Source organism: Haemaphysalis longicornis, unplaced genomic scaffold (genome assembly GCF_048455015.1).
Source record: "Haemaphysalis longicornis isolate Haplotype H1 unplaced genomic scaffold, Haemaphysalis longicornis Haplotype H1 scaffold_30, whole genome shotgun sequence".
Taxonomy (NCBI): domain Eukaryota; kingdom Metazoa; phylum Arthropoda; class Arachnida; order Ixodida; family Ixodidae; genus Haemaphysalis; species Haemaphysalis longicornis.
In genome coordinates, this window is record NW_027526336.1 from 1,170,754 (window position 1) to 1,187,764 (window position 17,011).

Below are 17,011 nucleotides of genomic sequence, written 5' to 3' on the forward strand. Positions count from 1 at the left end.
TGTGAATCGCTCGTTGGAGATGCTTTTGTGTCTCTGTTCGAGTTTGGGTCGGATCGATCAAGGCGCGGAAGAGGCGCCAGGTACTCCTACTGGACATTTGTCGCGCGGCCGTGTTGCATCGGTCCACCCAGTTAGAGTCGGCGAGCTGGGCCGCGTACTCCGCCGCCCGCTGGGTGAGCTCGGCGATGCGAATTTTCAGTTTTCGTTTGTGTTTTTGTCGGCGCCACCGGCGGACGAGGCTGTGCCGAGCAGCCCAAATGTGGAGGAGGTAGTTATCCACCTCCGGAGTCGCATCCGAGAGTTTAATGTGGGTTTCTGTGGAGCGAAGGGTCGAAACCAATTGCTGGGACCAAGCGTGGTACCCTTGCTCCTTAATGGGGGTGGAGTTAGTGTATGATTGTCTAAATTTAGTCCAATCGGGTAATTTTGCCTCTGCGAAAGCTCTTGCCAAGGGACGGGTGCGAATGGTGGTGTTGAGTATGCAGTGGTCGCTGCCGAGGGTCTCCTCGGTGTTGACCCAATCTGCATATTGGATGTTTTTTGTGAGCGTAAGGTCCGGACATGTGTCCCGGGTCACGGAATTACTTACGCGAGTTGGTTACGCAGGGTCGGTGTGAAGAGTTAGGCCCAGCGTGGACATAAGTTCCGCCAACTTACGTCCACGCCGCTCTTCACGCACATATCCCCAAAGTGCGCTGGGGGCGTTAAAATCGCCCACAATCACCAGGGGGTCCTTTCCCGCAGCCTTTAAGGCACGGCTAAAAAGGTCTGCGAATGTAATGTTGGCTAGTCTCGGCGAGCAATAGATGTTTAGCACGTGTAGTGGCGGGTCCTGTTTGCGCAGCGGAAGGAGTGTTACCATCACGTACGAGAATTTTGGCTTAAGGTCAAGGTCAACTAAGTTGGCCGTGTAATTTTTATGCACGCAGATGCAGGATAAGGGGTCTTGCTGAAACGTAGTATAGTTTGTGAGCGTGGCACCACTGCCTGGCTCTTGAAGGGCTACCACAGCAGGAAGGTTTTCAAACGTCGTGAGGAAAAGTCGGAAGTCGGCCCGCTTTGTGCGGGACTTAAAGCCCCGACAGTTCCACTGGGTGATTTGAATGGGGGTGGCCGAATTGGATCGCGCGTATTTCCGAATTTTAGGGCTGCCCGCCATGGTCGGTGAGGTCAACGAGTGATTGTGATAGCGGCGCTCCCGAGCCAGCACTAGCGGGGTGAAGATTGTCCTCCATTCCCACTAGGGAGCAGCTGTCATCATCATCAAGATCAATCTGTCGTCGAGAAGTTTTGGGGTACCGGCCGGACACGTCCTTAATTAGGCCGGCTCGTTTGTTGGAACGCGTGACTTGTTGTGCTATGAGCGTGGGGATGGCCTCTGTCATTTTCCCGATCGCGGCTTCTACGAGAGTTGAGATTTGATTTTGGAGACCATTTATCACACTGTCCATACGGGCTTCAAGGGCGCTCATACGAGCCTCAAGAGCGGCTAGCGCGTCCTTCGCCGCTGCGCCAGTCTCACTCTCCATTGCCTCTACTGCGGGGGGAGGAGGAGGGCAGACTGATTGGGTCTGTTTTGCCTCGGCTGCTGCTAATCTTTTTTGCAACGTTTCAATTTGTGCCTGCAGGTTGCTCAAAATATTTTGCTCGGTTCTGCACACCGAAGAGGGGAGATTAGGGGGGGACGAGGAGGCAGCCCCGCCCGTACCGCTCACCTGCTTTCCGTTTTTGACGGCGTTGGCCCAGGCCTGGCCCCCACCACTGCAGGACTGCACCGTCGGCTGCTTGCCGACTGCTCCGGTAGAGGGAGCTTGCTTGTTCGTCTTGACATTGTCCCGGCGCGGTGGCTCACCGGGTTCATCGCGAGTCTGAGGCTGGCGACGTTTCTTGGCCGCCATTCTGGATTTTCTGCCCTTTGGGGCGGCCGCATTGGAGATACGGTACTTGGCCGTACACGCTCGTGAGTTGGTGACGTGCGCTCCGCCACACACAGAGCACACTGGTACACAGTCATGAGGGGCCAGTACTCCCTCTTCCACAATCTGCACCTGCTGTCCACACAGGCCACACGTATCCGGTCTTGGGTTGGGACAAGCGTCCATCCGATGGCCGACGATACCGCACTTGCCGCAGGCCGGAATCGTTCGGTAGTAGGGTTGGACGGGGATCAACATTGAATCGTAGTGAACAAAGCGCGGCTTCTTCTGGCCAGCGAAGGTCACGCGCGCCTTGTTCGATGTTCCAAATTTACGCACCTCGACGATGGTGCCTGATCTCCAACGCACGCTCTCGCGAAGCGTCTCCGTCGTATCTGTGTTGCGGACCACGATGACTCCGTGGCAAACATTGCCTCAATCTTGTCGTAGGTACCCGCGTAGCAGGACCTGCCTGCGCTCGATGTTCACCGCGAAGTCCCCGATAACCTTGTCCGCCGTGTCGGGGTCCGGGGTATGAATGACGATCAGATTTTGCTCTCTCGAGGGAAGAACTGTCAAAGACTCAGCTCGCTCGGGCCCGAGGTACGCCTTGAACGCGGTTCCGTACCAGTTCTCGCAGAAAGCTTCATGCAGCGAGATGTACTCACGTGGCTTGAGGACTATTACATAGTCGTCCGGATTCGGTTTTGGGAAGGGCCGAGGCTTCCATGTGGTGATGAGCTTGCCTTTGCGTCCAGCGGCACGGGAGGCGGGAGGCTGCGTCTTGTCTGCCGGCGTGCCGGACGCTGGGGTGGCGTCCGACGCTGCCTTCTTGGCGTTGGCTTGCGAGCGGCGTGCTACCGCGTCGTTGAGAGCTTGGCTCCGAAATCTCGGTGTAAAAGCAGAATTTGGCGTCTCGGAAATCGGAACCGTGTCCCACGCCATGGCATGCGGGTCGTATCCACGCTGGTTGATCGTAGAGGTTGCCATGTTGCCTCGGGAGGCCTGTGCCACGCAACCGGCGTCAGCGTCGCCGTTTGGCTTAACGGCGTCACCAACGTGGTCGGGCGATAGTCGGCCGGAAAGTTGTTAAAAATCGGCCCACCTGGATGATGCTGGTATCCACGTGTTCCCTGTGAGCTGACGAAACGATCGATGTCGGTCTTGACGGCGTACAGTGAAGTTGTCCGTGGTTCCAGCCGAAAAGCGGCGGAGCCCAAGCGCAGCACCGCCGTGGGTCTGGCACCGCTAGGGGCGCTCTCCCGGCGTCGGCGGCGTCGGCGTCCGCAGTGCTCCTCTATATTTAAGAAGAAACAGCATCCGGCGCCAGGTTTCGATCCGAGGACTTTACGGCCGCAGCGCGACGCTCTACCGACCAAGCCACGGACGCGACGGTGATATCAGTGTTAGTGACGCGCTGTATATCTTTAACGCATTCAAACTACGTCGTCAGCGGCGTGCGTTGGCGACTCAGCGGCGTTATAGCGGCTTGATAACTGCGTGGTGTACACGTGATACTACAAACCCGATGGAAGAGATGGAAGAGAAGGCGGCGAGGCGGTGGGCTGCGGGGGCCGAGCGCAAGCGCCGCAAGCGGGCCGACAACCGTGCATTCGCACTTTCACATTCTCCCCCTCGGGGAAATGCGGGGGAATTTTTTTCTGTTGCCGTTCCATTGCTCGACACGATAGGGCGGCCAGGATTATTTTCTTTGTGTATTTTGGGAAGAAGGTAGAACCGGCCAGGCTTAGAATTATGAGGTACCATTAATTTATACATTGCGTGGGTAATTTTCCCATCGTCCAGCAATGACTTGAGTGCGTCGATAATTTCGGCTTCAAACTGTATTGTTGGGTCGGCAGCAAGCTTGCGGTAGAATGTCTTATCAGTTAGCTGTCGCTGCCCCTCTTTTAGGTAGTCATTTTTGTTCAGAATCACTACAGCCCCTCCCTTATCCGCCGGTTTTATTACGATGCCAGAATCCTCACTGAGGCTCTTGAGTGCTTCGCGTTCGTCTGATCCGAGGTTGCTGCGAACGGGCAACCGTTTTTCGAACGTGGTGATGATATCTTTCTGTACGGCCGAAATGTACAGGTCTAAGTGCTTATCCCGTTGCTCACTTGGTGTAAACATTTTGTCTGAAAATCCGGGAAATAGTTTTTTGCTGCCCGTGGGCTGGTCATGAAAGTATTCTCGTAGGCGCAGGTTTCTAGCAAAGTTGTCGAGGTCCTGATACAGTTCGAATTCATTGATGTTTCCCGAGGACGGAGAGAAATTTAGTCCTTTTGAAAGTAGTTTGAGTTCAGCTGCGACACCTCAAACGTAATCTATAAACTTCGTTGCCTCGTTTGTAATCAGGAGTACATTGGACAGACCGAAACGCCCTTCCGCACCAGATTTAACAATCACAAGTCGCATGTAAAGGGACTTCCCGGTCTTCCACTGTCCAGGCACCTCCGCCTCCCGGATCACTCCTTCGAAAGAATACAAGTAGTGTTAATTCAGTCCGGCTTCCGCAATACTTACGAGCGGGAACAGAGAGAATCGTTCTTTATACATAAATTTCGGACGCTTACTGAGGGTATAAACGAGAGCGCAGGGAGATTGGGCTGCCTACGAGACCATACGTGAACTTTTTTTTTCTTTTTATTATTATTATTATTATTATTATTATTTTTGGGGGGAGGGGGCGGGGGGCGTGCGGCGAGGGAGCCAAACGAGTGCTGTTAGCAATGAATCTGCGGTTCAGACCTACTTTTCTCCTCATTATCGTTTTGCCACTTTTAACAAAATAGAGAACACGCGCCTGGCGATCACACGGTTACGAGCTTCGGGAAAACGGGGGGGGGGGGGGGCTAGGGGGGTGCGTTTCCGCACGGGAATGACTCCTCCGGCGACGTTTCGGCGCTCCGCTAGCGCTTCTGCACCAATAAATCTCCGTGGCGCGCCGCGCCGACTCGGGCTATCGATTACAACACGACTTCGGACCATGTTGAGTGCGCGGACCTTGCCCGACGCCGCAGCCTCCGTGCTCATGTTTCCTCCGCTCCTCTCGCTATGTGTGTTTAGACCCTGTATTGGCATTCGTGAGCTACGGGGGGCCATGTGGCGCCTATCTACATTCGCAACAACGTTCTTCAAACATAATTCACTCCTAGGGGTTTTTCTTCTGTTTTTTTTTCTTCTCTCTCTTTCTACAGTACGCGGAATGCGGCACGTGACGTCATTCTGAGCCGCTGAGCGGTCCCAGACTCTACCTTTCAAGTTTCCGCTGTTCGACCTTCGTATTCGTCAGTGTCTGCTTCTGAGAACCCCCCTTTTCTTCTGCCTCTCCTTTTCTACCCTCTTTCTCTATTTCTAATTGCCTCCTTCTTTATACTCCTTTTTTCTCCTGTTTTCCTTTTCCCCTCTCCTTGCTTTGTATCGCCGCTCGCCTGGGGAGAGACGTGTGTATGTGCCGCTGAGATTATTGTACATGTTTGCTTTCATTTATTTGGTTTCTTTTCTGGCAAGAAAGAGAGGTAGAGGGCAAAATTCCCCTCTCTCGTGAAGTGTGTATCGTAGAGCATATCCAGTCACTTGTAATTTTCCCTGAAGCAGACCAGACCACTGGTCGAAAGTGTCGAAATAAACTATTTGTTAGTGTTTTCCAAGTGGTCGCACCCAAGTTTCTGAATATATATATATATATATATATATATATATATATATATATATATATATATATATATATATATATATATATATATATATAGTCGGGAAGTAGATTCCTTAGTTGCTGCAGGACTACGCAAAAGTTGAAGTACGCACTTCGGAGACTATATTTCCAACGTTTCGACCTGACATAGGTCTTCCCCATATATATATATATATATATATATATATATATATATATATATTTAAGGACTCTCTGACGATGACCGGACCCCGGTCGAAACGTTATTATAATCATCGTTTTCATACGTGTGTATACCCTCTCGTGTATTATATTATATATATATATATACTTGAGAAAATGGTAGACGCACGATTAAAAAAAATTCCCTCGCACTTCCCCGAGGGGGAGAGTGTGTAAGTGCGAATGCACGGTTGTTGATTGCGCGATTGCGGTGGATATCGTGATCTTGGCGTGGAGAGGAGGCGCCCAACACCCGCAGTCACTGAGCGGAGAGAGGAGGAGGAGAGTAGCGCCCGCCGTTACGGCGAGGGCTACACGAGCGCCCTCACGCGTCGGAATGCGGAGCGCCCGCTACGCGAGCGAGAGCTCTCCCGCCCGAAGTGGAGAGGAGGCGCCCAACACCCGCAGTCACTGAGCGGAGAGAGGAGGAGGAGAGTAGCGCGCGCCCATCTCCCCCCGTTGCTAGGGAAGACGAGGAGGAAGACGAGGAGCGCGCGCACCCGCACCTGTTGCTATGCGGACTACGGCGGCGGACGATTCAGGCTCGCTTAAGAAGTGCATTCGCACTTAAAACGAAAACAGTGGTTTACTGACGTTTCGACTGGAGGACCAGTCTTCATCTTGAGTAACATACAACGTTGGAGCACGCACGCTTATATGGGTGCACAGGGTGTGCTGCTGTGTACCCTTTTTTTAACAACATTGGCGGGTTTGGGGCGAGGGAACAGGGAAGGGAGGGCATTATATATGTGGCACTATACATAATGACAAACTCTTTTGTAAAAAGCCCAGCAATATTCAACTTCATGCATTAAAAAAAAGACAGGGTAGGGACCTTTTCAAATACACTTTTCATAGGAATTACACGAATAAATGCACGGTGCAGGGAACGTCTCGACACACGAAATGCGAAGTACACGAACAACAAATAAATACAGAACGGAAGCCGCCGGTGACACATCCATTCCTGAAAACAACAATTACCGGTGGCGTGCGGAATGTCAGGGCACTTTACAAGTTCACAGAAGTCACAGAAGAGCGCACGTGCCAGCAACACAACCAATTATTTAGCCAGGTAGGAAGTAACTAGGTGTGTCCTGCGTGGAAGCAACTATTGAATCGGTCGCCAGTAAGGGTCAACAAGTTTCTGTGTATACAATAAAAGCATGTCACAGCATGATGGAGGCATGCAAAGAAGTGAGTAATGATTGACAGTCCAAGAAGCGGAGGGGTGGGGGAACCGCGCAACATCGAAGAAAATGATGAGTGACCGCGCGGACGGCGCGTTCGCGATAACAAATATAACCCCCCAAAGGGGGCTGCCAACCGCGAGAGCGGAGGCGTACTGGGAATGCAGCTACTATTTCACGAAAAAGGGGAGACAGAAAAGGGGGGTGGGGGAGGGGGGAACGTGTGGTGGCTGACAGTGTTCGGTAGGGCGAATTAAAAAAAAAAAAAGAAAGGAAAACGGTGAAAATGGCTTAGGTACCCACCAAAGACGATAATTTTCCCAAACTGTCATTAATGCCTGAGGATGCGGATTTGAACTTGTAAATGAGATACGATTCGCGGATTAGTTGATCAGGGTGAGAGCGAAACCCAGATTCTAATATCGTGGCTCTGAGGTGGTCAAAAGAGTGCCCAGGAAGGTTAACGTGTTTTGACAACGGGAGAGATGGCAGAGTTTTGGAATGTGACTTGTGATTATTAAACCTAGTTCTGAACGACTTTTGTGTTTGCCCGATGTATTGTAGGTGGCACACCGTACACTCGAGAAAATATACCACATTGGAGCTATCACAGTTCAGGTTTCCTTTGATTTTTAGACGAAAGTCAGAGGCTGAACTGACCGCGGTATCCGTTGTGGACATGTGCGTGCATATTTGACATCAAGGCTTCCCGCAAGGACTGCATCCGCCGGTCGTTTGAGTCCTTATTTTGGATGAGGTCAGGACATCCCTAATGTTTTTGTTTCTCCTATACACAACCCGTGGGGGTTCGGGAAAAATATGTTTTAGGCGCTCACTTTGGGGAGGAATTTTATAGTGCTTTTTTAGTATAGACGAGACTTTGGGAACAGATGCGGAATGTGTTAAGACCAAGTTCATTTGCGGGGTGTCGTGGGAGGTTTTGGTGCCTCTGAGAATGTCTGAGCGATTCAGGTTTCGTGCTCTGTCTATAGCGTTGTCAATTATTTCAACGGGATATTTTTGTTTCAAAAGTGCACTGCGTAGCTCCTTACAATTATCATTGAAGTCCTCTTCCTTTGAGCAAATTCGACGAAAACGATGAGCTTGGCTATAGGGAATTCCGGTTTTGCAATGTTTGACGTGACTGCTTTGAAAATGCAGGTACTGTTGCTTGTCGGTCGGTTTTTGGTACAGTTTAGTGATCAGTTTGCTCTCTGAGACGGTGACGTTTACGTCAAGAAAATTAACAGTAGTCGGGGAGTATTGGTAAGAAAAAACTCCCACCTCCCCTCGCGGGAACCCCTGTGTAGATGCGACGCATAGGCGGAGCGCCGAAGGGACCGCGTTTTATAGCGCGCATAACGTTGAGGGGACTGCGTAAGCCGGTCCCAGTCGATGACGACGTTTGCGTACTTGTAAAGCGGCGTGGACTCTAGGTGTTTGAGCCAAGCGTGGATGTTGCTTCGCGGGAGAACGGCAAGCCGGTTATATGCGCAGCGCGCCCGAAGGAGAGGAAAGCGTGGAAGAGAGAGTACTGCACATGCGCCGGCCCCAGCGCGTCTGCCGCGGAATGACGCAACGTGCCGCGGCTATGACGCAACACAATCCAACACAATCCACTTTAATCCAATCCAATCCAAATCCAATCCAATCCAATCCGATCCAACCCAAGCCAGTCCAATCCAATCCTAGCCAATCCAATCGAATCCAATCCAATGCCCTTCGCGAGAGAGTGTTCGCTATCGGAGAGGAGAGGGGGTGAGCGGCGGAGAGCGCAGCTGGCGCGGCGAGGAGAATGGGGGAGGGGTGGACAACGCCGACGACAACGACGACGACGACGCCGGAGGGACAAGGCGAGTGAATCAGATGCTCTGCATCTAAAAGAAATGGAGGGATGCGCAGAGTTGAACGCGTCTATGAAGGTTATCAGGTTCGTCTGCCCGTGGATCCAAATCAGGAATGCATCATCCATGAAACGCTTATAACAGAGTGGCTTTAAGCTCTGGCTATTCAGAAATTCACCCTCTAGGACGCCCATAAATATATTGGCATAGTTTGGCCCTACGCTTGTTCCCATAGATGTGCCACTTATTTGGACGTAGTGTTTTCCATCGAACTCAAAATTGTTAAGCTCTAGAATTAGCCGAAGAAGAGTGCTTAGTGTAGAGCCATCAACAAGTTTGTCAAAGGTTGCTTCCCTGTACGCGTGAGTTACTGCTCGGATTCCATCGTCGTGCGGAATATATATGTAGAGTGACGCAACATCCATTGTAACCAGGAGGGAATTGCTGGGAATATCCAAATCTAAAACGCCCGAAAGGAAGTGGTTAGTATCTTTAATGTAGGAAGGAAAACTAGGCGGTATGATGCTAATTATCGAGTCCACGTACCGCGAAAGGTGTTCCGTGACGGTGCCTATCCACGCGATGATTGGGCGGCCGGGATTATCTTTTTTGTGGATTTTTGGCAGCAAGTAAAACCCGCCAGCTATAGGATTAAGCTGAACAAGTGAATGGGCGGTTCTTCCTGCCATTACTCCATCCTTCACCAATTGAGTGAGGTGTTCTTTAACGGTTTCTTTAAAGTCGGCTGCAGGATCATTTTCGAGTGGTTTGTAGAATGACGAGTCTGATAGCTGCCTTTGTGCTTCTTTAACGTAGTCAAGCTGGTTAAGTATTACTATTGCACCACCTTTGTCAGCTGGTTTAATTACAATATCAGTGCGGTGAGAGAGGGTTTCTAATGATTTTTTTTCACTGATGGAGAGGTTATGGCGGAAGGTAGACTGCTTTTTGTAAGCTTCAATGATGTCTTGTTGCACAGCTTTGATATACATATCTAAGCACTCGTCCCGCTGGGGGGGTGGTGTCCAGTGTTGAGGGCTTGGAAGCAATTTAGCAGTATCACTACATGTTTTGCGGTCATGAAAGTATTCCTTCAACCTCATGGAATGGGCAAAATTTTCCAGATCTTTAAACAGCAGGAATTCGGAAAAACCCCCTTGTTGGGCATAAACTCAAACCCCTAGAAAGTATTGTGAGCGCTTACTCGTGTACTCGTAGACCATGCCTATTCACCGTCCACCGCTGTGGCCAATCTCTCACCTGTACATAACCATTATAATCGTCATCTGTACATGATCATCATCATGAGTGTCGGAGTTGTGGATCACGATCCGACGAGTAAAGGTGGAACCGCTCGAACTGCTGCTTTCCTGAGAGAAGCGTCCTGTCTCGTTAGAGTATGCTCAAATCGGCGTTGGACAAAACCGCATCTGACAAGTTGACTATGTTACTACTCTCGACATCATCTTGCTGTGTGACTGGTAAGGTGCTAACAGGGGACCCGTCTGGTTTAGGGATAACATTATCACGCGAGAATTTTTTGGCCTTGACGTGAGACAGCTTATCTCGAACCTTTAATTCGTGCGAGGCCAATGACTCGATCTCATGCTTGTTGAGATGGGGAAAGAGAAGTTTTTCGTTCCTTACCAAGAGTTCAAAATATTGCTGGGCTTTTTAGAAAAGAGTTTGTCATCATGTATAGTGCCACATGTATAATGCCCTCCCTTCCCTGTTCCCTCGCCCCAACCCGCCAATGTTGTTAAAAAAAATTGGGCCCATCTCCCCGCGAGGGGGACTCGAGTAAATGCGTCGCATAGGGGGTGGGTGTATTGCGTTAACGTTTAGTGTTTGGGGAGTTGGTGGTAGTGAATGCGTTGTATCAGCAGCTTCTTGACGTAGTTTGAATGAGTCAAGGATATAAGGCGCGTTCGTAGCCTCCCATTCTGTGTCGGCTTTGTGGCGCATTGGGTAGAGCACCATGTACATTGCGTTCCGCCCGCAGGGTCGAGGGATCGAAAGCAGGCGCCGGATAGTATTTTTTTATACAGTGTAGCGGGAGGGGTGCGGACAACGACGGTGCGGACTACGACGGACGTCAACGCGGGCGACATCGTGAGTTACTGAAATGCTCTGCATTTAAAAGGGTACACTGCAGCGCACCCTCTGCACCTATATAAGCGTGCGTGCTCCAACGTTGTATGTTACTCAAGATGAAGACTGGTCCTCCAGTCGAAACGTCAGTAAACCACTGTTTTTGTTTTTAATCGTGCGTCTACCATTTTCTCAAGTATTTCTTCTGGCTCCTCGAGAAGTTTCTTTTACTGCTTATATATATATATATATATATATATATATATATAAGAGAAGAAAAACTTCGAACAAGGTAAAAGCACGATTGTGGCCTACGTTTCAGCAAAGAGAACTTGCTTTCCTATATATATATATATATATATATATATATATATATATATATATACAGAAAGACTGCTCGGCAGTCTACTACAGCGCAAAAGAAGGCATAGGGGTGTTGTTAGGCTGTTTTTTTACTATGGTTAGTGAAGTTAACATTTTTTAAATATATGTATGTATGTATGTATTTATCGTATTTAGGAAAAGGAAAATCCACCAACAGGCGTAAATTGTCTCGCCTAGGGGGCGGACACCGGAACGCCTACTGGTGTAGGGGGGGAGGAAGACGATAGGGAGAAAAGAATACATCGGAATAGGAGGATAGGGGAGAAGGTCGACATTACAATGTATGTAACACGCCCAAGGGTAAATATAAAACACAAAAGAAAAAAAAAAGGAAAAAGGGGAATAAGGGTAAATATAAAACACAAAAGAGAAAAAAAAGGAAAAACGGGAATAAGAGAAAAAAAGGAGTTACACATTGAGAAAATTAACATTACAGAGAAACACTACAGATATAGACAACACATGAATCTACAAAGGACAAAGCACACGTGTAAAAGGGGTCAACACGCACACACACATGTACAGAAGCTGCTTCAGCAGCAGCACTTGTGGGGATCGCGACTTTCACGCGAACCCCTTTTCTGGCTAGCTTCCCCTCGCGGCCGGTGTTGCACAGTTGCGCGCCTCGCTTACGCGACGGGAACCATGCGGGAGGGCGCCAGCGACCGGACGGTTTTGTTGTTGCCCTGGTGGAAGCGTTGACCCTTTTCCCCTCTGCCTTACCCGACAACCAGTTCTTCCTCGATACTAGCGCCACCGTAAGGCGAAGTCTGGGGGGACGTAGCATGACGAGGGGACGGTCTCTTGTCTTGGGGACGCGCTAGCGCGCGGACGTTTCGGCGCGCTTGTCCTGACCTGGGGAACGCGCCACAATGGGACGCGTCCGGACGAGCTGGGAGACTGCAACCGCGCTCGCACTCCGCAGCGCTCCGCTGCTCCGGTATGCCATCGGTGAGTCGAAACATCTCGATCTCTAGCGTTGTTTAATGCCTCGCTCCCAGTGTTACCGTTATGGCCTACGATTAGTCTGTATGCAGTATATTTGATTTGCACTTTGCAATAAATGCTGTCATTGATGTTTTGCCCTCGCCGCCTCCTGCCTTTGTCTGTCTCCGCAAACAACGGACCCATCCGCAGCCTGCGCTCGCAAGGAATGTTTGCTGAGTGCGGATGGCTGCGGGGTGGGAAATCACTAGTGTGTGAAATGTAGAATCCCACACACTCCACCACAATCTGGGCAGCTAGGCTGAGTTGTAGTGGAGTGCGCTGTGCAGCCCCGAGGCCCGCAGGTATGTACCCAGGGCCTCGAGCACTTTGTCTCGCTCCCTAGCACTGCCCGGGGGCCAAAGCAGATCCTCAAGTGGCCGCGCTCCGTGAAGCACGACCAGCAGCTCTGCCCGCCCTGCCGCAAACTTGGGGCACTCGTACAGTACGTGCGGCAGGTACTGAACGGGCGCTCGGCAGTGGATGCAGGCGGGGCTGGTCGCGCGCCCCAGACGGTGCTTCCGCTCCGCCGTCCACACGTCCCCCACGCGGAGGCGCAGGATGGCCGAGCGCAGTCTTCGAGGCAGGCGTGAGGCCCGCACAGGCGGTAGGCCCCCTCCGACACGCAGCCGTGGGTCCGGATGCCTGGTCCGGATGTGTCGCTGGATGAGCAGGCTGGCGTCGTCCGCTGCCGCCTGAGCCACCATGTCCGACGGAGGCAGCGCGTGTGCCCCGGCGGCCAGCTCGTCCGCCCGCTCGTTGCCATCCTGATCAATGTGGGCGGGGACCCACTGCAGGCACAGTTGAGTGCCCCGGTCCGCCAGCTGTACCGCCTTCTCCCGGATGCCACGCACCAACATGGAGTGCGAGTCTCCGTCCTGAAGACGCACCAGGGCCACTCGGGAGTTGCACAGCAGGGCGCAGCGCTCAAGCAAGGGCTCCATCTCCAGCAGCAGGTCCAGGCCCAGTCCGACCCCCACCAGCTCAGCCGTGGCCGAGGAAGAGGCATAGGACAGCCGCGCCTGTCGGGTGGCCTCTCCCAGCACGGCGGCCGCTGCGGCCGACCCCTGCTGCTGCCGCACCGAGCCATCTGTGTATACTAGGGCGTGGCCGTCTAGGTCGCCCCAGGCGACACCCCGGGTCAGCTGCAGTTGCCCGCAGTGGGGTGTCCGCCGCTTGCTGTGCAGTCCCGGAAGGTCCAGCCGCACGTCAGCTGCCAGAGCAAGAGCGGGGCCACGAGGTCCCGCGTCCATGGGGCCCACCACCTCCTCGTAGAGTATCAGCATGCGCCCCATGCGCGAGTGGTGGTGGCTGTTCAGCCGCCGCAGCAGCGGACCGCCCCCCTCGGCGCGTCTCAGCCGGTCAATCTGGCCAAGTGCCCGCAAGTCAGCTGTCATCTCTAGGGTCCACGCCCCCGCCTCGGCCAGCGTCTTCTCGCACGGCGAGCTCTGGGGCAGGCCGAGGCAAGCGCGGACGCCCTTGCGGTGGTCTCTCTCCAGCTGCTGCCAGGTGGGTTTCCGTAGGGTCACCAGTGGGAGCGTGTACATAAGGAGACCCACCGCCGAGGCACTGTACAGCCGGAGGGCCGTCCGCTGCGAGCAGCCGCTGTTCCGGGCCACCATCTTGTGCACTGCCGTGGTGGCCAGCTGCGCCCTGGCTCGGAGCTCCTTTGCCGCCTGCCGGAAGTTCAGCCGGTGGTCCAGGGTGAGCCCCAGGTACCGCACCCTCGTCCTCCACTGGAGCTCCTCGCCATCGATGGTCAGGCGCCGGATCCATCCACGGGCGGCGGCGTCCGGATGCACCAGCATGGCGTCCGTCTTTGTCGCCGACAGCTGTAGGTCGACGCCCGCCAGCTTGACGCGGACTGCATCCATGGCCGCCTGCAGTTGCTGTACAATGGCTCGGCCCTGACCCTTGGGCCCCAGCACCCACAGGGCGATGTCGTCGGCGTACACCGAAATGTACACTCGGTGGCCCCCTCCTCTGGGCAGGCAGCCTGGCAGGGCTGCCATCACCAGGTTGAAGAGGAAGGGGCTGATGACGGAGCCTTGTGGGGTGCCCACGTTCACCGGCCGGGAGCTGACAGGGCGTCCCCCACCTGCACCTGCGCTGTGCGGCCCGTCAGGAACGCCTCGACGAAGCCCCGCAGCTTGCCCAGAATGCCAGCCTCCTCCATGGCCAGGGAGATGGCGTGACGCTGCAGGTTGTCGAAGGCGCCCTTCACGTCCAGCAGCACCAGGGCCGCCACCTGCTTGGTGGCCCTGGCGTGTTCAAGGGCCGCCACGACGTCGGCGATGGAGTCGGTGGCTGCTCGGTGCCTCCGGAAGCCCGTCAGCTGCTCGGGGATGGCCTCTTCCTCCGCAGCGATGGCCTCCATCCTCCGCAGTGCCACCCGTTCGAGCAGCTTGCAGCCGCAGGATGTGAGGGCCACAGGCCGGTACGCCGTGACTGCCACAAGGCCCTTGCCTGGCTTTGGTATGGGCCGCAAGATGGCCAGCAGCCGCTCAGGTGGCAGTTGGCCCGTGTCCCATATGACGTTGTAGGCGGCCAGGAGTCGGCCGAACCCCACCTCATCCAGATTGCGCATCATCTGGTAGGTGAGGCCGTCTGCTCCTGGCGCCGGCTTACGCTTGCAGCTGCGGAGGGCACTGCGGAGCTCAGTCTCTGTGATGGGGGCGTTGTTGAGGGGGTGGTGCACCTCCCCCGTCCCAGCAACAGCAGCAGCGGGCCCTGATTCCGCCTGGTGTGGCGGCAGGAATTGTGTAGCGAAGAGGTCGGCCAACTCCGCAAAGCTGGCCTGCTTGCGGATGGCCATGGCAGCCAGGGGGTTGCGGTTTCTCTGGGGTTTCAGGATGGAGTTGAAGATGCCCCAGAGGCGGCGGCAGCGTGGGTCGGCCTCCGAGCTGACGCAAAGCTCGGCCCAGCGCTGCCGGCTCAGGCGGTTGGCGTGACGGCGGCAAGCCGCATCCACTCGCCGGTACGCCGTCCAGTCCGCCCGCTCCCCCGAGCGCTGAGCCTTCCTCTCCGCGCGGTTGCGCACCGCCCGCAGCTGCAGCAGCTTCAGGTCCGGCGTGGTGGCCCCCTCGGCTACTGTGCAGCTCTGTGTGGATTGCCTGGCGCAGCAAACCAGGCCCCAGAACAGCTCGGCTCCTTCCCCCAGGTCCTGCTCGGCGAGGCAGCGCCGGAACCGGTCCCAGTGGGTCACGTGGTGCAGTGCGGCTCGCTTGGCTGTCCTGTCGGGTGGTGCGATGTGCAGTGGGTAGTGGTCGGAGCCCCACGTGCTGGGCTCCCTCCTCCAGGTGGCCTCAACCCCGGCTGACACTAGGGTGAGATCAATGGCGGTGGCTGCGGAATTGCCACGCCGGAAGGTGCTCTCACCAGTGTTCAGCGCAGACAGGTTGAGGCGCAGCATGGCGTCCCACAGATGCTCACCGCGAGCGTCCATCCGGCCATCTCCCCACGCAGTGTGGTGTGCGGTGAAGTCACCACAGAGGAGATGGCGGGCTGCGCACAGGGACACCAGCCGATCCAGGAGGCACGCGTCCCAGCGCTGACCAGGGCGCACGTACACACTGCACACTGTAATGTCTGCACCACCCGCACTCAGCCTTAACGTCACTGCCACGCACTCCTGCACCACTGTCGTCACCGCACTGGTATCCAGCTCTGCATGCTGCACATCGTTCCTCACAAACAGTGAGGCACGCGAGGTTCCTGGGGGGTGGGACGGGTCGCCACACACCACCGCCGAGCACTGGGCACTGTCACACGCCGTGGGGCTGTGATAGCCGATGTAGGCCGGCCCGAGCACTGGGCACTGTCACACGCCGTGGGGCTGTGATAGCCGATACGCGCCCGGCGTGAAATAAATTGCCCGGACGCTCAGACGCGAAAGGGAGAAAAGGAGGAGTGCGAGTGGCAAAGGCGAAGGGCGCTTGGCTTTTCCGCCGTTGTGCACACTCCCTGCGCTCTGGGACCTGCCGGAGCCGCCGGGAGCTGTGCCCTCTGCGCTAGCCTGTGCTCATGTTACGTGAAGTGTTTCAATCGGCATGTTGTATTTCGCTTTCTGCGACGGCCGCGCTGTGGATTGAACGCCTAATCATTCATATTCTAACGAAGTTACGAGTGCTTCAACCGTGCCTGTGTTGGATTTCGCGTTCTCAACAGGTGTTTCCCGCCTAGGGTTGCCACCTGGCCGGTTTTGGACCGGCCCGACCGGTTTTTTAAACAGTGGGCCGGTTGCCGGTCCATACTTAAAACCGGCAGTCATTGGCCGGTTTTTCGCCCTCGTACCGTGATTATGCCCGTTTTGGCGTTTTATAAGCGTCAATTCAACAACTAAGGCGATAAATGTGTGTCGACAAGATGGAGGGGGACCTAAGATAGGAACAAACCAACGAAATGCTACCACCGCGGTCAGCAATTGCGGTTACTTTTCAGTGAAGCACATATAACCAAGCTCTAAATCACTTCCAGTACAAAGGTTATGTTCATTTCTCTCTACAAAAACGCTACAATAAATGGCACTGCGTGTCAAAAACATGGCGCCTTTTTTTCAACACAAAAATAAATATTCTATATACCATGCCGCCCCCCCCCCCGCTATCCCGCCCCCTCCTCCCCCAAGGGCCGGTTTTTTTTTCGGCGAAAGGTGGCAACCCTATTCCCGCCGCTTATGCACTTACGTGAAGCGGCAAGTGTTTG

The 17,011-nt window shown here is 54.1% G+C and overlaps 1 pseudogene; it reads right to left on the reverse strand.

The window, feature by feature from the left end:
• Positions 1 to 652: 652 nt before the first annotated feature.
• LOC144177700 (uncharacterized) lies at positions 653 to 3,236 on the reverse strand (annotated as a pseudogene).
• Positions 3,237 to 17,011: the final 13,775 nt, after the last annotated feature.